A 22874-nucleotide genomic window follows, 5' to 3' on the forward strand; every position below is an offset into this window, starting at 1 on the left:
TTAGCTGCTTAAAAAAAAAGAAAGAAATGTGTTTAATGTTTTTCACCTCGAAGGTTTCAGGACAAAATTTAAGAACTGTCATGTATTTCAGATACATACTGATTTTTGAAACCTATAGAATTTTCTCTGTAATGATGCTTAACATTCAGGCAGCATTCACACTGCAGTTTATTCCATTTTCCTGATGTTTCCCTGTTAGCATCCACATTCTGTTTGAGATTTCACACAATGTAAAAGTCACTTCTAGAAATATAGCTGGATATAGCACGCATTTCCATGTTATTTGCCAACAATTTTTTTATTTCTGGAAGCAAACATAGAAACGAGCACCCTAGTTGTGTGTCATTATGCTATATTTCTGAAAGCTGCTTTTATGTCATGTGAGAGCTCGAACAGAATGCAGAAATTAACAGTTAAGGGAACATGAGGAAAACAGAAAACTGCCATGTGAATGCCGCCTCAATCAAGAGCAGACTATTGTGAAACTCAGAACATCTTTCTCCACTCCATCTAAGAAGAGAATGACAACCCTGCTGAATCAGGCCAAAGTGCATCTAGTCCAGCATCCTGTTCTCACAATTGCCAACCAGATGCCTATGGGAAGCCTATAAGGAGGACCTGAGTGCAACAGTGCTTGTCCCACTTGTGATTCCCAGCAAGTGTTATTCAGAAGCATATTGCCTCTAAAACTGGAGGTAGTGCATAGCCATTCTGGCCACATTTTGGCATCTTTACACACCAGAGACATCTATGCATTCCTATCATTTACCTTGTGACTTTTCAACCTATTATTTTAAGATAGCTTGTCTTCAAACAGTTGGAAAAGCTGAGAGGCAAATTAAATGAATGAGCTGCTGGGAATAATGGATGCAAGCAAATAAGAAAATACAAACAACATCACAGCATTCTAATCAGTTACGGATGTGAAATGATGCAGCACAGATTGCAAAACACAGGCTGCCAAAAAAGTTGGCAATTGGACTTAAAGCATTTCCTTAGTGAACAGATTCCTATTTCTGACTCTCCAAGACCTAGCATATATCAGGAAGCTTAGGAGATCAAGCTGGAGTTGGAAGATATGACATTTTCCAAGTTAAGATGGCCCATCAGTGGTACTTTGCCCAAAGGCTCGCAAAATCTGGAGCCAGCTCTGCATCTTCAGGAGTAATTCTATGTGGCCTTTGTAGATGAGACGCCACCCCTACAACTTAATTCACAGAGCTATACTGAGATGGCAACAAACTTGGAAGTTTGTTGTTGTCCTCCATTTATCTCAAGAGACAATGGAGTGTGCCTCTGAGGGTCAAGTTATTTCACTGGAGAATCACAGTGCCTGCTGTGGCTGCAGAAACCGGCAACTTGCATCCACTGCCTCCTGCATTGTTTTTGCTGCATTAACAGCATCAAAGTGACCTCTCCAGAGGGCAAGCCTGCACAGGACCTGGGCTGCCCAGGTGACAAAAAGAGAGAAAACCTTCTTGCCCTCACAGATGTGGTCAAAAGGAAAGCAGAGTAATACATTTGGCATCAGCTTGGCTGAAGGAGTTGCTAGGAGGCGGCCTACAAGACACTATCTTAGGGATTCCACTCCAAATTTGTGTAGGGTTTACTCCTTAGCCTTTCCTTCTCATGAAGATGTCCCACAATGCAGCAGGTATGGACTGCTCCTCAGGGTTTACTTTCAAAGGCTTTCTCACAAATGAGTATAGCCACAATGCAATGGAGATTTAGGAAAACTCTGTTTTCCTTCACCTAGAGGGGCTATCTTCCCAGGTTGATGAGCCTCATCTGCCCCTCATTTCCCTCTACAGCATGTGCAGTAACTGCATCTTGACCACTGGACCCACTATTGGTCTCATCTGCTTAATCCACCAGAGCATGTCTTCACATGCAGGGGAAGTACCTAACACACTGAGGGTTTGAGAACCATTGGCTCACATGGTTTAGCAAGCCAATTGAAGCAAATTACTTCATATCATTGCTTAGATGTAACTTGCATCTACTTAGAGATAGACATCAGTACCTTCTTATATAGCCACCAAAAGTAAAACCAACTTATGTTCATCTTGTGGTCTACTAAAACCCCTAGATCCTTTCCACATATACTACTGGTGTCCCTCATCTTATATTTGTGCGGCCGCTTCTTGCTGCCTAAGTGCAGCCCTTATTGACATTCATTTTGGTAGTTTGGATCCAGTTCTCCAATCTGATAAGTTTATCTTGAATCCTGATTCTGGTTCCTGTGGCATTAGTTACCCCTCCCAGTTTGGTGTCACCTGAAAATTTGATGAGCATCCCTTCAATTCCCTCATTCAAGTTGTTTATAAAGATGTAGAATAACAATGGGCCCAGGCCAAAACCCTGAAGCACCTTTCTACAGTCTCAAAAATATCGCAGAAGAGCTGGACTCTTTGATTTAATATTCAAAACATGTGCTTCTAAAGGTGAAATTGACCTTAACTTGATACTAAATCAATCCACATCTATGTGTTTATGTAACAATAATCATGACACACATGATTAGGCTCAAAAAAGCAGATGTAGGGATGTCTTCTGTACCACTGAGCTTCAGCCAGTTGGCAAATCCTGCTAGAGGTCAAAACATTCAGTTGTGGTTTGTGACAGCCATATGTTTAACTAGAGGAAAGACTAGTACTCATTTTTTAAATCACCATGTATACTTTATTGTATATAAAATTCTCTTCTGTGCGCAAGTCCATACAAAACTGCAAACTCAAACAGTTCCAGGCTATTAACTGCATCTAAACAGTTGAAACATGTAATTGGAAAACTATCAGTCAGAAATACACTATTATTTATTCATTTCATCTATGAATTCATTTCCATTTTAAAAAAAACAAAACCAAAGCTTTAATTCAGAGATGTAAGATTTCAGGAAATGTTGAAGACATTGAAATAACATAGTTCAGAGCAAAGACACATTTAAGAAAAGCTAAATGAGCAGCTATGGCAAAGGGATTTCCCTAACTAATCTTTATTTCTGCTAAAATACTTACACTGTATATACCCCTGTCTCTCAGCTTTATAGGCATTGTTCACCACTCCTGATCACCCAGGAAAGAGACTCAGGATCTTGAGACTGTTCCAACCAAACCCGCAAAGGACTCAAGGAAACACCTAAAATAATTTAGCCACTGCTCCCCTTCACTGTTAAGCCAGAAAACAAAACAAAAAAACCCTTTGTTCTGTGCAGCTTCATAACTTGAAGTTGGACTACATCTCCTATGATCCCCCACTGTGCATTATTCTCCTTGGTCCCTCGTCTTGGAACAAGAGCTCTCCGCCACCTGTTATCCCCCTTCCCCAATGTTCCTCCCACCCTTGAGTAAGTCAGCAGAGGATATGGAATCAGATAAAGAGGTCCAAGAAACAATTTAACACTTCTATAATAAGCTTTAAACAATTCCAGTTTAACCAAAGGTTTAGGTAAAAAGTAAACACAAGACATTCAAATGGATTAAAAATGGTCTTAGTTCCCACCCTGTTTTTCACCTACAGCAGCCCACTCACTGTCTCTCACACAAAGAAGGCCCCACTCCATGCCAACAGACTCTCATAAAATAAAATTCTGAAACAGAGGCAATAAAGAGTTAAGCCCTAATACAGCATTGTTTTAAAACTGACCTGTAATTTTAAATATGCACTTGAAAGGCAAATATTTTATTGCAAGACTTGGTTCCTGAGAGGGTAATCTAAAGCCAGCAACAGCCTGAGATTCCTCACATCACCAGTTCAAGAACCACTGAGGGCTCTAAGCCTTAGCACCTATTAACAATTCTCCCAAGAAAAACTGTAGGGAGAAAATTTGACCTGTTACAGTATAATTGGCTTATATTTGTAGAATAAAAGTTTTTTTTTTTTTTTTTTTGCTTTTGTTAGGCAAGTTTATTCATCCAGACTAGAAAAAGTTGCATCAGTTCTTTTGACACTGGGAATCAAAGAAAGCAGAGCCAGGTAACAGACATACATAAATCACAGGTGACAGACAAGCAACAATATATTCCATACAACCCTTTAAAAGTTGTTCTTCCTGCACCAACGTTTTACTAATGAAAGACTTTTAGACTGCTGTGTGAAAACTCTATAAAACTATGTTTTATGTACTCTGCTTAGGGATTTTTTTATGAAGCAGTTTATAACCTGTTCTAAATATAATTTTAAAAATGAAGATTCCTGCATTGGACTAGATGACCCTTTGCATCCCTTTCAACTCTAAAATTCTATTATCCTAAGATACCCCCTCACCACGTCAAACTACTACTTTAATTTTCAGTGTGATGGGGGCGGGATGCAAAAGGGAGCACTAGTTTAATTCTTAAAGTTGAGCAAAGTGTTTTGCTACTGAGGTCAACACAGGGACGTTTGGAGGCAAACCCCCTCTGCTATAGATGTCAACTCTCCAAGGACTTTATTGATGGAGAGAAGTCGTGGGGTTCAAGCCTCTGTCCTGGAACCTATGCTAACTTATCCTAGATATCTACATGTACAGAACCCAGGATTGAGCTATGTTCTAGACATGAAGGTATATGATATAGTAACCTTGCTAAGCGTATGTTGTCTGGTCAATGACTGGAAGGGAGCTCACCAGATAATCACGTGCCAGATATTTAGCCAATAATGCATACATTACAGTCACAAAGAAGAAAACCCACCACCATGTGATTAATATGTGAGCCAGATGAACCACGCTAGTTTCAGTAATTTAGCCAATGGTATATGCATAGCCAACAGAAGATCAAAAGTAAAATCTTGCCCAAGGCTGCAACAGATTAGCTCCAAAATAGCTTGGTGTATTAGTACAGTACAACAGGCATACCTGGCACTTAACATATTTTAAAATACTTTAGTGCAGTATGTGCACCATCACATAAATAAATCTTTCACTCTGTTATCAGCAAAACTGCTCTGGGATGCACACCCTGACCAAAATGTGAGACTGTGAACTTCTGAAAGACTGTGCACAATGGCCCAATTTAGACACTTAATGGGAAAAACATTCTACTGAAAAATAGAGCAGATATGTTGGGAACAAAAGGCAAACAGATTTAAGTGAGCTCCCAAAGTAAATCTTTGTCAGCATTCTGTGGCTTAAATCACATCCTCGATGCCACTATCAAGAGTTCACATGTCTATTCCACACTTGCAAGGAACTGATGCACTTTGAAACTCCCTGCTTCCCTCCCAAAGGATCAGTTCCTTGCAAGTGTGGAACAGACATTATGTGAGTTCTTGATAGTGGCATTGAGGATGTGAGTTGTTTAAGCTACACAATGCTTAAAAACTTTTTTTGTCTGAGCCAGCCTACCCAGGCAAACATTTATTTTGATATGTAAATTTATTTTATAATGTATGTTTTTCAAACTACTGGTCTGAGCTATTTTTAAGCAAATTTGCCAAAATCTACACTGCTGACATGGGTTGCCATATGTCCAGTTTTTCCCAGACATTTAGCAATTTTCACCTGGAAACAGTTTCCAACAGCCGAATCCTGGCTATGTCCATAAAATTTTGGACATAGGTTTTGGTACTTTGTAGAAAAAAAGCCCTGAACAACTTGGGGTATGATTACCTGGAAGATCACCAGCTCTCCCACAGACCCACCCACACAGTATAGCTTCCCCAGGTGGTACCATCTTTTACAGATGGAAAAGAATGAGAAGGGAGCTGAAATGTAGAGGATGTGCCTAGCTAGAGCTGAAACATCAGCTGATTTAATTATCAGATCCTGCAAGATATAGTTGTTTGTATGATAGTATGACCAGCAAAAGTATGCACACATCTTCCTAAAAAATAACCATGAATTTATCAGAAAGTCGTTTCCTAAATATCTGTTAGCATTACATGCCACTTACATACCTGAAACATGAAAAGTAAGACTCCAAATTCATTGAAGGAAGGAGAGCGGGAGCAAGAGAAAGGAAATGAGATTTTTCAAGACCAGTCAAAGAAAAAATAGGGTCAGGCTTCCTCACATGATGTCGCAAGGCTTTTAAAGCTTAAATTCAATTATTTGCTGGAGGGAATAGAATTAAAGTACACTATAATTTTAAAAGTCAAGTAATAGATTCACACAAATTTCAAAATCTATCTACTTCTGAACTTGCTGGTTATAGCAAGTGGCACATCATTTTCCAGTCCACAATGCATTTTGACACTTTTCTGATAAACCTATTACAAGTTAAACACTAATAAAAGTTTAATAACGCTAAATCTTGCCTTAGTACATACGCTATGGTCTAGCTTGCAGGCAAGTGTGTGTGTGTGTGTGTGTGTGTGTGTGTGTGAGAGAGAGAGAGAGAGAGAGAGAGAGAGAGAGAGGTTGATTCTTAGCCTGAATGTCTAAGCGGTGTAACAAAACAAAAGTACACATCTACATCAATAAACCCCAATGGAAATAAAACTGTAAAAAAAGAAAATTTTAATTAATCTTTAAGAGCAGTAGTGAATACTCCGCCATCAAGGGATAAATGGATACACCTAAAACTAGCTTTATGACTGAAGAATAGAGATGTGTGCATAGACTGGATCTATGCTTGTGGAATACATGTTGCATGTACTGTACTTGAATTGCATTCATGTGGATTGAAACAGAAATTGCTGGCAAGGTGATGGTGGAAATGGACCCAGCTCTGTTCCACTAGGAAGTACGATGGTAAAGACTAGGCATGGTTCATCTAGGGCAGTCTTTCCCAATGTTCACAAGATGTTTCAGACTACAAATCCACTCATCCCTAACTATTGGCCATTCTGGCTGATGATGGGAGCTGCAGTCCAAAATATCTACACAGGACCTGGTTCAGCAAGGCTAATCTAGGTATCAGTGAAGTGTGAGGTGGGGCAGATGATGCTTGGCTCCAATCGCATTCAGCAGGATCACCATTTCCCCACTCCCACAATTCCCACCCTTTGGTCCCAAATAAAACCTCACAAAATTTAGCACACGTTTACATAATGAAGTACAAAACTTTGGATGATATAATACCATTAAAAATGCTGTTGTTTTAGTTAACTGTGGATATGTATAACTTCTTCTGTTTTATACACCACTTTAAATGTTTTGGGGTTTTTTGCCTTAAAGGTCAGTGTAAAAGTATTTTAAAGAAAATAAAATATTGACACTTGCTTAGTCTCTTAGTCAAGGTATCTGCATACATTGCATATGCATCAATTATGCTCAAAGGAGTTCACGATAAAACCATGCCATTCAAAAATAAAAACACAACAACAAAACACCACTAATCAACACTATAAAAGCAATCCAACTGTTTGATAATAATGCATAATAAAACAATATTTCTATTGAAATGAAACAATGGCACATACATATGCAACAAATTACTCAGAACGTGGCTATGGGGAGCCATGGACACTAGGGCACCGAAGAAGATGCCAGAGCCTGTGCCATACATGCAGAGGGACCTGTTTATTAAAATATGTATACTTGGCCTTACCATCCCTAGCAGGGCCCTCATGGTGACAAACAAACATCAAACAAACAGCTAGGTTCAAGGTTAATAACTTGTGTTAATTCACAAAGCCCAAAAAAACTTTGGCATGAAGAATCTTACAGATTGGGACGCAGGTGGCACTGTGGTTTAAATCACTGAGCCTAGGGCTTGCTGACTGGAAGGTTGGCGGTTCAAATCCCCACGATGGGGTGAACTCCTATTGTTCGGTCCCTGCTCCTGCCAACCCAGCAGTTCAAAAGCATGTCAAAGGGCAAGTAGATAAACAGGTACCGCTCCGGCGGGAAGGTAAACGGTGTTTCCGTGTGCTGCTCTGGTTTCGCCAGAAGCGGCTTAGTCATGCTGGCCACATGACCCAGAAAAACTGTCTGTGGACAAACGTCGGCTCCCTCGGTCAGTAAAGTGAGAGGAGCGCCGCAACCCCAGAGTCATTCACGACTGGACTTAACTGTCAGGGGTCCTTTACCTTTTTTTATCTTACAGACTGCCTTGATCACAGAGATCTTCTAGTGAGGAGTTGTTGTTGTTGTTGTTGTTGATATATATATATATATATATATATATATATATATATATAATTATTATTATTATCATTATTATTTATAGACCACTTCATAGCATAAAGCCGTTGAAGTAGTTTACATGGCAAAACTGGAGCTACCTATGCCCCTGAGGTTTGGTTAGCATCACTAGGGACCAAATCTTTACCATGGCAGTACCTACCTTGTAGAACCCCCTGCCAGTAGAAATTTGGCAGGGACCATCTCTGCTTTCTGTGCTGTTTTCAACTGTGCTGAAAACAGCACAGTTTTCAGACATATTCTGAAAACTGTGCTGTTTAGACAGGGCTTTGCAATACAAATTTCACTTTTAACCAACCTGTGTTTTTCTGATGTTTTTTATTATGTTTTTATGTATGTTCTTTCTAATTTTATTAAATTTTATGTATGTTCTTTCTAATTTTATTAAATTTTCTATGTTGCACACCACCTTAATATACTTCCTATGAAAGTGCAGGTAACATTTTAATAAAACAAAATAAATTTTAAGATGCCCTCCCAGACACTGCCGAAACATGTGAAGGTCACTTAGGTAAAAGCAATAATGTTTATTGCAGTTGCACGAATGTGGCACATTACCTTTTTTTATTAAAAATCACGGGTAACACAAAATCAAAAATAACCTCCAGATAGTCACTTCCCAAAAGCACAAAGGGAAATCACCTCTAGGAAGAAATACCATATGGCATGGTGCTAGCATGACTGACAGTTGTCATGTCAGGTCCCTTAGTCTCCTCTGGTGACTTCGATTGTGTCCCTCGTACTGCTTCAAGCTCTTTGGTCACCTATAAACTCATAAGTCCCTTCATCTCCAATCACCCTTACTGAAATAAAGTACTTAAAACGAACAAGGGCAAGAAGTGGCCTGACAAGAGTATTGCATACCAACGAAATGCAGTCTCAGGCAACGTGAGTCAAGTTTCATAGGCAATAATCTCATGCACATTTCTAAAGTTAGAAATAATAACTTCTGGGAGATTGCTGAATCTGATATTAAAAATATACTCATTTAAAACAATGTGGACACTCAATGCCTCCTAGCTGCTTGTTTCACTGTCATCTAATGAATGTTTATTACTGAAGCATGAAACGATGACTTATTATAAGGCATGTTATAAAATGCTTCTGCAACATCTGCTAATTATTTTCTAGCTACAAATATAAAATTTCTAAATTGTTTTAAAACTCATAATTTATTAATTTAGCCTAGAGGACAACTGGCCGAATTGATAGTGTGGTGAGAGCCAGTGTGGTGTAGAGGTTAAGAGCAGTCGACTCATAATCTGGTGAACCAGGTTCGATTCCCCACTCCTCCACATGCAGCTGCTGGGTGACCTTGGGCTAGTCACACTTCTCTGAAGTCTCTCAGCCCCACTCACCTCACAGAGTGTTTGTTGTGTGGGAGGAAGGGAAAGGAAAATGTTAGCAGCTTTGAGACTCCTTTGGGTAGTGATAAAGCGGGATATCAAATCCAAACTCCTCCTCCTCCACTTCTTCTTCTTCTTTTCAGTCTTAATACTGTGATATGGGGACGGTGATCTATCTCCATAATCTATGGCTGAAAAACCCATAACTTTCCATTGCAAATTTCTGCTTTGTAAACTTTAGAAAATGGAAGGCTCACATGAGTTGAAACATGTTTTGCCACTCTTTCACATTTAAGTTGGTCCTTGTTTATGTGTATTTTTCAGGAATACATATTTGAGAAAAGTGAGCTACAGGGCGAGAGCGTGTGTGTTGTAGAAACACCTTGTCACCGTGCTGAAGGAACAAAAAAGGCTGGCATGCAGTGTGGTGCTAAGTCACTCATTCTATTACCACAATAACTTTCGCTTGCACAATGGAACTTCCCCACTTTCCTCCCTCCACATGCCCCCTAAATCTATTTATGGAAGGGGAGCCTCTCAACCTTCTGGAGCAGATTTGAGAAAGTGAGTTCCATTGCACACAATGCTTGTCAATCAAATGCAATACATGTTTGTCATGGTTTATCATTGTCTGTGTGATTCTCAGGCCCAATGTCAGTGGTAATCCTTTGTAATATAGCGCTCTGTGCGAGGCCAACATTTGGTGGCCCAAAATGGACTTTATGTCCCCTTAGCTTAGTCCCCTGTGCGAGGGAACCACCCACACCACCCTAAATCCAATGTTGCTTATATGCCTGCTCCTACTTAGTGTGAGTTAGTTAAAAACGTTTCCAATCCCTTCCTCATAACTAGAACAGAGGAAGGAAGGTAGGTAGGTGCATAAGCCCAAGGCTTGCCTAAAACAGAGGTCGGGAGCAGGCCTGACCTCTCTGGCTTGTTCCTGTGGCTCTCCCATCCATCACCCTGCTCTGCACTGCCTTGGGTGCTCTTACATGGCTGGAACAGGCTCCTGAGCTATGAAAATGCCTCTTCTTTACCAGAATGAAGGATGGAGAACCCTCTAATTAGTCTCTGGTTGGAATGTATCCAATATACAACGGAAAGGGTCACCATCTGTTGCTCCACACACTTTGTCTCTGGACCCATCCACCACTGGCAGACATACTCCATAAGGCTGTCCATGAGGGAATACAGCCCTCAGAGGGAAGAAGATTCTTACAAGGCCATCAAGTCCTAAGAGTGTTGGTTGCCTAGTAATACAGACAAATGTGGGAGCAATATTATCATAACCATCTTGGAAGCCAGGATCTGGGAGTTGCAGCGGTGTCGTTGGCTGGAACAATATTCTAACACACTACTTCAATAAGTATTTCAATTAGTCTATCCCCCCCCCCCCCGCTTCCACATCTCCCATTTTTGCATAGGAGGAAGAAATCCTTATGACAATTTGAAAATTATTCCAGTTGCTGATTCCCCTGCCCGTACACACTCTAGATGTTCCTTGCAAGTCACCTTTCTGTATAAAATGTAGCAAGTACAGACATTCTAGCAAAATATAAGATTATAGAAGTGATTCAAAAAGCACTGGGGTCAATAAGGGATTCAGCTGATGAGAGGGAAGCTCATATCTTTCAGCATTTAATGCAAGCTCTGAGGGACATCAATATGAGGTACACAAGCCTTCTTCCATCTTGGTGGCCTCCAGAAAATTCAAATATAAAAATCATTTGAAGAATTAGGCTTACGGGTTTACTCATGCATCGAAAAGCATGAGAACTGCATCCATGTTAATTTTGACAGTCTATCAGCAATAAACATGTTCTCCCATCTCCCATATATGCAAGATTCACCTGCTCCATTCTCTTACTGACTTGTGTTGCCTCTCAAAACCAAATTAAAGCAGGTCAGTGTAAAACTTGGTGGTGATTGCCCTCGTTGTGGCCTCAGCTTCAGTGTTCTTCTATTTGCAGAGGATGAAGGTGAAAGACTGCAGGGAAGTGTGGGTGCAGAGGACTAAATTGTAAGCAAGCACAATATGCAGGACTGTAGAATAGCTTTACCGCCTACATTGTGTATGGACAGCTTAACTTGCAATTTCCATGCTTTGGAGTGCACCTAAGAAAGCCTTAGCTCTTCTCTTTTAAACAGCTTTTTAATATCCCTGGATATGTATTGAATATAGTTGTAGTCTTAAGAGTCAGAAATATGCTCTAATGAAAGTCAGCAGAATTTTTTGGGACATCTACAGCAAAATCATCAATACAATGGCATTAATTCTAGCAAATTATACAAGCCAAATAAAACTGAGGATCCAATATGCATACTTACTTGGGAATCAGCCCCACTTAACTCAACAGGCCTTTAATTCTAAGTAAATATGCAGGGGGAAGAAAGGAGGACTTTGAAAGGGCATACGCCAATGCATACCCCCCCCCCGCCATCCTCCAGCTGAAGTCAGAGCTATCCTATCTTCCAACTTTGTTTCTGTTATAAAAAAGAAATCTAGTTTTGAAATCTAGGGCTGATCCAAACATGCTTTCTTTATGATAAATTCAATAGGACTTACTATTGAATTTAACCGAGTAGACACGGTTAAGGTTACAAGTTACCTCTTCACATTTTACAATAGTAAAATAGTAGCCAGAATTAAATAATTTGAATTAGTGCCTGCCTGCATATGAATCGCAGATATGAGAAGACACTAAGAGCCAAATGTGAAAGGGGGTAATATGGTTCCTTCATCAATTTCTAAGTGACTACAACACAGTTGTGGTTGCTACTGGGGGTTTTTTTTCCTGTTCACAAATTGGCCTTTACTTCTGCTTAGCACTTTAGTGGGACAAAATAACTTATTTAATAAAGTATGTGAAAAACTACTTTGACCCCAAAAACAGAATCACTCATCTAACTATTTAAGCTGAAAAAGTGAGAGAATAAACTTATTTCTCCAGATTGCTTTATCAGGCTAGCCGCTAGATGTTACACAAAAAGGAGAAGGTTGTTACTCCTCCTCCATCTCGCACCCTTGTTTAACATCCGGCCTGCTAAAGAGTTCTGGTGAACTCCAAAACTTGGTCACTATTCTGTGAAACTTTGAGTGGTCCTAACGAAAGTATTGCCAGAATGTGGTTTTTGAAGAGGGGGGAAATATGTTCCAACATGCCTTCCTTGGCTTTTTTTGTAGCTGAAGTAATTTAGTAAAACAGAGGATCCTCGGGGTTTCTTTCCAACTCTATGATTTTATGATTCTATTAACATCTCATTAGTTTGTCTAGCCAGAATCACTACACTGTGCTGATCAGTCACCAGATTGTAGGACCCCCTCCCATCCTCCACTTAAGCAAGGCACATATTAAGTCCATTAGTTCTCATGACAGTATTAGGCTAAACTGCAGAATTATATGAGGAAAGAAAACAAAACATGCATTTGGTGTCTGGATTTGGTTGAGGACCCCTGGTTTCCCAAAAATCATCTGCTTATCTCATCAGCTACTGTTAAGTCATTTCTGCTTGTAAAAAGGGACCACTCTAATGCACTCTAAATAAATCCCAGCCTTCAGGCAAGGTTTGGCGTTCTGTACACAGTATTGTACAGGCACTTTAGTGAAAGACTGCCTCTCTGCCACTGCATGGGGAACTACTACAATAAGTGCATATGTATAGTTCAGAGGCAGACTGCATTGCCAAACAAGTCTTCCCCTTCTAATTAACATTAAGACCAGGTAGGCAGGTAGGGTGTGTAAATGCTATACCTTTGAAGCACATTTTTTTCTCAAACAATTCTGGGCTGCTGTTTTCTATGGTTTGCTGGGAATCGTAGCTCTCTAAACTACAGTGCCCAAAATTCTTTTTTCTTTTCTTTTTTTAGGAGGAAGTGCTAAAGGTACACAGGCATACCTCTTACACATTGCAGGTTCTTTTCCAGGCCACCACAATAAAGCAAGTTACACACAAAACATTTCTCAGTGAATCTAAAAGTTATATTTACACTGTACTGAAGTCTATTAAGCCGTGCTCCCCTGACAGCAGGGGGGAGAGGGGGGGAAACCCAGATCCAGCACTAGGCAACTCCACTCCCATTGCCAGAAAGGGGGGGCTCCCTTCCCCTGGAAGCAGCCAGACTCCCCACAGCTGCACCCATATACCCTCAGAAGCAGCAGTATTTGTGAAGCACAAGAAAGTGAATCACAATAAAATGAGGTATGCCTGAAGTGTGTATGCAGTCATCATCACAGCAGGTAGAAATTATCATCCCAACAATCTAAAAACACTTCAGGTTCTTATGACTGAGAAATATGAACCTTGCTGATGCAGTTCTGGAAGTGCATTTAGACAGCTAACATACAGGACCTATTTCCTCACCTGGTGACAGCCAGGTACAATACCTGGTTGAAAGATGGATTATATATTCTGTCTTTTGCTATGAATGTATTTAAATAATTATTCTCTTTATTCCAACAAGATCAGCAGATATAGCACTATACAGAGTAACGTAAGGAAAGTGCACATTGATCCCTGCCCCAAGGAGCTTATGACAATCCATGTTCTCTGGGATGTACAGCTAAAATATCATGCTACAATATGCTGAAACTACATTTAATTGTATCTACTAATAATGGCTGTCACAAAATACCCAAAGCTGGAAGCACGGGCCAGAATAAAGTGCATCAAACAGGGAAGCTTTATGGTTGGTTGGTTGGTTGGTTGGTTGGGGGTTTTTTTATAAAAAAAAATCAAACTACTGGGCAGTATCCCAGATACAAACCTGCCAATTTCATTTTAGCTTAGTTTTCCGCAACATATATCAAGATATCATTGCATGCAATCCCACTCCTTACCATAATATGTGACAAAGTTCATTTATGCAAGTCAAACCAAAATAAAAGCCTTCTCTGCCTCCACGCCTCCCCCACATGCACCTTTGATAGCTGCACATGCTGATCTTAATGTGCTCACTTGGAACAGATCAAGCTAGTAGACAAATGCCCACAATTGCCTATAAATCTGTTTAATGGCTCTTACTCTGCAAATCTTTGAGGGTAAAGCAGAATGCAAAAAGCAAGGGCAATGTGGAAAAGATTGCAGTTTGCAGTCTCAAGGAAGAGAGAATAGCCGGCTGGCTCCAATCACTAATTGTGCTGAGAGGGAGAAGTGGAGATCTCAGGGCTTTCAATGTGACAGGCTTGCCACAACTGATGAGTTTCAAGATAATAATGATTACAGTTCCATAGGCCTTAGAATATGTTTCAAAAACACACACACAAAACTTAATATTTGACTCAGACACCTACTCTGTGCTATCAACACACTAAACTGAAATCATACAGGATTCAGCAGCCGTTTTTGTGACAGATTTCCAGCTCCACAGTGACCCTCACAAGGGTAAGTAGTTCCAGAGGCAAGAAACAGACCACACACACACAGCACATGGGCTGCATATAAAAAGATATTTGAGAAGAGCACCAATAACAACAACACACTCTATGTATCCAAGACAAATCAACAGAAGCACAGCTTGTACATGTGAAGGAACAACTACTGGACTAATGTGCCTTTTGCTTTACAAAAGACTTGGCATTTACCTGGGGAACTAATGGCAAAACGGCAGGCAGGCACATTTGCGCTGTTAGCTCTGTTGTGCTCACGGACCCCGCACCGGGTCTCAAAGGTATGTCAGCACTGAAACAGAAGCATCTCCAGTGCTTCTCAGAGCTGGACAGATGGTGTACTGCAACAGAGCTTCTTGCAAATGAAAGCACACTAGGAACACCCATCCAAAATGTAGAACTGCATTTAGTACAGGGACCATGCCCTCTTCCCCCTTCCAGGTCCCAAGAGAGAGTAACAGCGGCATTATCATCTTAATAATTTTTTATTTAAAAAATGCCACACCAGAGGCAACCTTTTCCTGGCGAGCATCACCCCCCCCCCAAAAAAAAAAAAACCACCCACCACCACTTACTTGCTGACATGCTCGCTCTCACTGGAACGCCGGACTTTCAACTCCCCGAACCGCCTCTGGAAACTTGTTTCCCCAATATTCCCAATCCACGCAGTTAAGAGAAGCGCCGCCGTGGCAAGGCGCTAGCCGGCTGACTTCCGACCGCGGCGCCCATTGCTTAAGAGTCGCAACTTGCACTCCGGAGGTTTCCAAGCGCTGGGCTCTGTGGAAGTCTCTGTGGAGAGCTCCAGACTGGAGAGGGAAGGGAATCTGCGATCCCTGCTTGCATCTGCGGGGGGAGAGAGCGGAGCACGGCAGAGCAGCTACTTCGCGGCGTCCATCCGAAAGGGAAGGGAGGCGGGGGCGAGCCAAGAGGTAGCAGCAGCCGCGATCGCCCTTTCAGCAGCAGCAGCAGCGAGGCGAGAGCCGGTCTAGAGTCGCCAGCAGCAGCAGCAGTAGCGGCGGCGCTTCCTGGCGCTGGGTGTGCAGGCTGGAGGCGCTGTCCATGCCTGCGGGTGCCGACCTGTAAGCCAAGCGCCGGGCAGCTCCGCCGATCTCCCGCCTGGCGTCCTTCTCGGCTCGTTCTCGGGAACCTGGGCGCTCGCCAGCGTGTGGCTTAGAAATGCCTCAGCCTCTGCAGGTGGAGCAGGCGCTCCGAAGGACGACCCGGGAAGCGCGGGCCCTTTCCCAACCGACCCCTACTGGGGAAAAGAAAGAGGCGGAGGAGGCGGCGGGACGCCGGGAAGGAAGTTTTCAATCGCGCTGCTGGTTAGCAAAGGGGGCGCCATCCATCGGAAGGCAGAGGCTTCCCTGAAGAGGAAATTAATATGCGGGGGCAAATTAAGGTCCGCCGCCCTCCTCCCGCAGGAGATTTGCCATCATGCCAGAATCTCTTCGACGGCCATGTATTCCTCTCGCTGTTGCCCCAGATGTGGGGGCGTCGATCCTGCTCGATGGTACCAAGCTGTCCAGCGGGGAGTGAAGACGAGAATCGCTAAACTAGAAGAGAAAGAAAAAGGATTCGTCGGGATCTGAACTACAAAGAAGAGACGGCTAGGCATTCCGCCCCAAGCAAGTCCAGGAGTTCCCTGCCACTGTTGCAACGAGCACGTGTTGCACAAAGTTACGATTCGCCCCCCCCCTTCCTGGGGGTGGCCAGCTTTTGTTTTCTGCGGGGGCGGAAAGGGGGGGGCGTCACATGTCGTTGCTTCCACCGGGAGGGGGATGACGGGGAGGAGAGTCGGAACAGCCAGAAGCTTGAAGCTGAGTTTAATAGGTGTTTTACATGCATAAGGAACTGGGTCTCCGGGTGGCTGCTCATCCCCGCTTCTCAGGGCTAAACTGATGTAATGTGCAGCTTACTTGGAAGTCAGCTAGCCTCATTCATTTCATGGTGCTTGATCCCCAAATAAGTGTAAGCAAGGGAGGGAGAAGTGGGTCAAAGTCGGAGCACATACAGTACTAGAAATCACCGAAATAACGTAAGCCGCCCCCTTTCAGTCCCCAAACCCAGCCGTGGAGTGTTTGAGTGCCTTTTCCTTCACTAGTATCCCAACGGGCCAACCTCTAAACATTTGGGGTGAGGACAAAGGGTTAAGACTCTTGACCTGAAGAAAGGCTTGAGAGACCCGCTAGCATAAATTCATTTCAGACGCCAAAAGGCGCCGACGAGCAAGCAGGTGCCTGGTGGGAGTTTTACATCAGAGTGTCTCACAGCAGGCGACTTGTGATCAAAAACCATCACATAAAAAAGGGATCCTCAAGACGCCATAAGATTTAAGCACTGCAATCACGATGGTGATTTTCTTTTTAAAGAAAAAGAGGAAAAAGCTTGCTACTCAAAGCTGCGTTACTGGGTGGTGCTCGGCTCCATCCATCGCCCTTTAGAATAGGAAGGCGTTTTGTTTGCACAGCTTTTTGCAGCAACCCACTCTCGACCCTTTATATTTCGCTAAGCAGAGAAAGAAAACGGTGGCTCCTCTGACTCCGAAAAATACAGCCTTAGAGCGTCCCAAACGCGGAGACTCTCCCATCCCTCCCCTCCCCCCAATCCGATTCTGCTGCGTTTTACTTCTACTCCACTGCTAGAACTAAGATCGCGACGCACCTGACAAGCCAAGCTGCTTAACAAGCCAACCCGTCGTGGTGGGCGGGTGGGTTTGCTGGATCTGTTTTTGTTCTGGTTTCTGTATCACACTAAAAAAGGAAGGAACAGAGAAACAGCCTGGATAATTCCTCAAGAACACCGTCACCATAACTCTGGCCATAAAAAACGTTCTACAGTATTTGCGCCGAAGAAATTGGAAGATTTACCTACGCTAGTGGAGAGGCACATTCAGGCTCAGGGGCGGGCGGGGCAGGAAGACGAGCTCCTTTTCTCTGATTGGCTGTTGCTGCTCCGTGTCACGCGGCCGCCTGCTTCCTGAGTCTCCCCGCATCTCCGCCCTGGTCATTATAAGGAAGGAGGATGAGGGACGAAGGTTCTATCTTTCCCTGTGCTTCCTCCACCTGCGCCTTTAGTGTTTTCCAATTAAAAGGCAGCTGGTTAGGAAAGAATCCACCTGCATAGATAAACTGCAGGATTGGAGCCAATAGCAGACGTTCCCTCGCGCCTCGTCTCTCAGGCTCTTTCCCGCCTTTGGCCTTTGCTAAGGAACACACAGATGCAGAAACAGATTCATGTGTACATAAATTGGAAGGGCTCCTTATTGCATGAGGTGCTGATAACACGCCCCTTTCAAGGGCTGTGAGGCGGGAAAGGAATTAAGGAGGGGGATCGGCTTCCTTAAGCACCCATGGAAAGAGCTGGGCAGATGATGGCGCCTCGCTTGGGGGAGGCGGCGAGCTCTTAATTCCCCCCCCCCCCCGCGAGGAGAATGATCGCGGCGGCGGCTCGCTAAGTAGGTGAAGACGGAGGCAGCATCTTGAGGCGCCTCAGGCGTCCTTCTTGCAGCATGTTCTCTCCCCCCCCCCCCCAGTGCGAGGAGTTCTACCTTCAGACTGCTTGCCGTTTCTTAAAAAACAAAACAAAAGAAAGGTCGAGATGGCTCTTCCATCTCTCTTATACTTGTTTGGTTGGTTATCTTTTTTAAGGCGTGGAGACAATGGAGTGAGGAATCCTCTTTGGTTTCCCTCTTGCGGAGCTTCTCTCCTAAGTGAAGGGATGCTCTGAACCCTTTGGGCAGAAGAAGGAGCCAGTCTGGCCAGTGGATGCTAAGCTGGCTGGCCATTTTGAAAGAGCTGATAAAGCACTGAACTACAAGAAACATGCTGTATTTTTTCCGTGTATTTACTGGGAAACCGCAAGGTCCACCTTGTTTTACGTTTGCCAAAATACTGTGAGAAAGTCATGCACACACCATTACAAGGGGGACCTTGCAGTGTGGAGTGCTCCTGTTCACTGTCCCAGCCATGCCCATTTCCAAGATACTCCATGCTGTTACCCTTCTTGTTTTCTCCTAACAGTCAGCATTATTTAGCCACTGAGCATGCTGAGTGCTCCTTAGGCTGCATTCATGCGCCTCCCAACAACATTTTTTTTTGTACTTCTGGGGTTTCCCTGAGCCAACTTTGGAATTTCCTAAGGTGGCTTCCAATACAAGAGCTACTAGGAAAGTGCAAATTCTCTCCCACATCCCTCAGATGTTCTGTGTCCTGCTCACCTGCTGAACCCACAGCAGGTCTGAGAAGAAACAACCTCATGGAAAGAGGCCACCCTGAAAGGCAGCCTATGCTTGCAGAAAATCAGCCAAACCACTGGTAATGGCTGTCAGAGAGCAGCCAGATGTTAGTCCAGGTGTGGGGAACTTTTCGCCCTTCAGAAGTTGCTGAATTACAACTCCCATCATCCCCGGCAACCATGGGTGATAGGAGTTTTAGGTCAGCAACATTTGGAGGGCCAAAGGTTCTTCCTCACTGTGTTAGTCCCATGCAGACTTGGGCTTGTTAACTTGAAACAGTGTGGTGTACTGGTTAAGAGCGGTAGTCTCCTAATCTGGGAAACCGGGTTCGCGTCTCCGCTCCTCCACATGCAGCTGCTGAGTGACCTTGGGCTAGTCACACTCCTCTGAAGTCTCTCAGCCTCCCTCACCTCACAGAGTGTTTGTTGTGGGGGAGGAAGGGAAAGGAGAATGTTAGCCGCTTTGAGACTCCTTAAAGGGAGTGAAAGGCGGGATATCAAATCCAAACTCTTCTTCTTCTTCTTCTTCAAGACACAAGAGACACTAAAGGGCGGGGGAAGTAAAGGTGAGCACAGGCCTTCTACCACCCAGTCATCAGATGAAATGCCTGATGACATTAGCATTTGTAAGTGCTCACATCACTTCACATACATTATTTCAGTAATCTGAGAGGCCAAAGATTGTCAGATTGCTTTTAAGATTTCATGCAGGTTCATAGATGCCGAAAATCCCACAGCTCAACAAAGCATATTTTCTTCCTCCATTTTCAGCTACCTACTCATCTGGTAAAATAATATACTGTCTGTTCCTTAGCACATTTGAGAACGCCGGGTGATCTTATGTATAAAATAGATAGCAGCGCAGGGAACATTATAATGAATGTGACAAAGTCTGATGGCGCTCACAAAGTACTCCTTTGCACTCTTATTCGGTATGTTTGGTATCTTATTTATTTTGCACAATTGTGCCATAAAAAATACAAAAATGTCTCCACCAGAAAGAAATCGATTTTCTACAAACTAGTCATAGAGCCTACTAATATGAAGAATAAACATTTTACTGTCTATCTCTGTGCTTCTTTTTCTCTTAAGTCCCACTGAATTAATTTAGGGAGACGGTCTTAACTGCTGAATCACTGCATTCAACATCCCATGGGGCTCTCAGCAGCAGGGTGGAAGTCAGGGTTGAGCAGCACTCTTATGTACCTCAATCCTTTTCCAGGTTCCTTTGTTAGTTTGTTAACAATTAACCTCCCATCAGTGTAGTGCTCTCTCTGGTTCGGTGTAGTTTGAGCTCCAGGGCTTCTGTTTTCCCCCCAACTCAGGGCTGTTTTTTGGGGCTGGTGTACTTTTCTTCCTGGTATCTGGGTATTGCATGCTTTGCATCTATACCCTCAACCTGCCTGCTGTCTACTCCCATTTTGTCTCACTGATGTCAGAGCTTTGTCAGTAGGACAAAGGCTGCAGAGGTTTCTACAGTGGTGGGAAATGAGCAAGTCAGAGTTCTCTTTCCATCCAGTGAGAAAGTACCAGTCCTTCCTATGGTCTCTGGAACCATAGGATTGCAGGGCCCATGTTTCAGATATAAAGTTTATAGCTCAGCATTACTGAATAGCACAGATAGGATTATTGTTATGAATTTAATATAATATTAATAATACATAGCAAGCCACCTAAAGGAATTAATGCTTAAATCCCATGCACAGTTACATGGGGGTAAATCTCACTGAAGTCATGGGAAGTGACTTCTGATGTTACGTATGCAGAATTAGGCTGTGCATCAAGCAACTTCATTCAAATTCAATAGGATGGATAATTATATCAAGAATTTTATGACAGTGTTAAGTGGATAAAGACACAAACACTTTGCAATGATAGGTTTTATGTCTGCTTGAAAGCATTTGTACTTTATTTCTTTAGATCTGAAAGTAGAGATTATTTTGTTTCCTCTCTTTCATGGATGTGATTGATGCTAACAGTGATATGCGTATGAAAGCCTTCAGATAAATCTCTCCTTTCAGTGCTCCCAACAAAAAACATTTAATCATTTGAATTGTCAGGCCTGGTTGCTTTATATTTTGCTTGTACATGTGAAGGAACAATTATTTATCTGATACTGTTCAGATCCTAAAGTGTGGCTTTGGAAGCTGTATCAATTAATTTAATTCCACAGTACCAAAATATTGTAATTAAAGTTGTGCTTCTGGGCATCACTTTTTGTGGACAAAGGTGACTTATCTTCTTCATCATCACCATCATCATCATCCCACCTTTCCCCCAGAACTGGAACTCAAGGCAGCTCAAATAAACATAGATAAAACATAGAAAGCTGAAAACACATCAAATATAATAGCTAAAAAGTAATTAAACCATAATAAAATTAAAATAATATAAAAAAATCTGTAAGATCAAATAAACAAAATTAGTTTAAAATAGTAATGTATGTGTGGCGAGAACTTCATTCTCTCAAGGGCCACATTCCCTTGGGAGTAATCTGTTGAGGACATGTGCCTCAGGTGGGGAAGCTTGAAGCCACTAGTGGGTAGGGCCACCCCCTTCTCTACTGCCATCACCTCTGCCCCACCTACCCAACAGGTTGCCAGAGGTGTAAAAGTTGAATTTGAATGCCATGAGAATTCTCCCTACCAATACACAGTGAGGTGGGTGCTGTTCCACCTTGTGATTTCTCTAGAGCTGCAATGAGCGGTACGAAGAAGTTGTCATTAATAACAAACTGGCCAAGACTGTTCATTTTGTAGCATTCAAAAGAGCATTTTGTATTCAGAATAAAGGATACAAAAGAAACAATGAGCAATTTTTATTTAGAATAAAGTATACAAAAGAAACAATGAATATAACTCATGCAAACCCTGTGTCCAGTTCCAATCCACACTTTCAAACAAACTGCAAACCATGTAAATGTTTTATTAGATGTGTAAACTTTGTTAGTTTTGTATCTTCTTTTCCCTCGGTATTTTGTTGGAAGCTGCCCAGTGTGGCTGGGGTAATGCTATTATTATTATTATTATTATTATTATTATTATTATTATTAACTATTATTATTATTTTATTTTAACTAGAACCTAAATTTCTCATTAATTAAATTACTTGTCAAATATAGAAGGAAATGTTGCAATTGATTTCATCACCTGAGGGAAGCAACCGGAGAACTTCAGAGATCCACAGGGGCTATGAGGAATTTGATTTTATAAGTCTTGTTATCTCCCTTTCAGATTTCACCATGCAGGTGCATATGGACCAACTGATTTGCTCATATGTTGCTTTATGGAGCACTGAATTGCAATGTGTTAGGAACATTATGTGCCAAGCACTGAATAATCTAAAGAATATTGTTTAGAGTAGAGCATGTATTAACATACCTTCTACCTTCCAATTGAGTGCACTTGGTCATTTTGCATAGCAACAACATTAGTATTTACCACTTTGCTTTAAATTGATCTAAAATACGTTTGTTAATGTGTCCGGGATTGTGTTGCCCTGAAATTACTTGGTTTCAGCCACTGTTTCTTTTTCTAACTACAGTCTCCTGAGACTGCTACTTAGAGGTTGATCAAACAAGCATCAGATGAAGTTGCTTCTGCTGTTCTTCAAAACTAAAGCTTTCTATTGCAGTCCATGCTTTTTATGGCATTTGTGATAATCCACCAATACACTATATACATATTCCCCCTTTTCCAGGGTGCTGGTAGACTAACAGGACTGTAAACAACTGAGCATTTATATGTAGGTCCCAACTTAAACCTCTCAAATAATTATAGGCATCTTGGAACACGCCAAGCTGTGTTTTGCTTTATGTGGCCAATCCTACACTGAGATTTA

General features: G+C 42.3%; 1 protein-coding gene across 4 annotated transcripts in view; it reads right to left on the bottom strand.

Moving 5' to 3' along the window:
- The window catches only part of SNTG1 (syntrophin gamma 1), a 221007-nt gene extending 203387 nt beyond the window's left edge, over positions 1–17620 (bottom strand). For 3 of the 4 annotated variants that reach the window (XM_053396198.1, XM_053396199.1, XM_053396196.1), the window contains exon 1: positions 15377–16484. The gene's annotated coding sequence lies outside the window, so the exon portion shown is untranslated. Of the gene's footprint in view, positions 1–15376; positions 16485–17462 lie in introns of those variants that run through there. The other variant, XM_053396197.1, reaches the window with a different exon arrangement.
- Between the last annotated feature and the right edge of the window lie 5254 nt (positions 17621–22874).

This window comes from Podarcis raffonei, chromosome 7, assembly GCF_027172205.1.
Source record: "Podarcis raffonei isolate rPodRaf1 chromosome 7, rPodRaf1.pri, whole genome shotgun sequence".
NCBI lineage: Eukaryota > Metazoa > Chordata > Lepidosauria > Squamata > Lacertidae > Podarcis > Podarcis raffonei.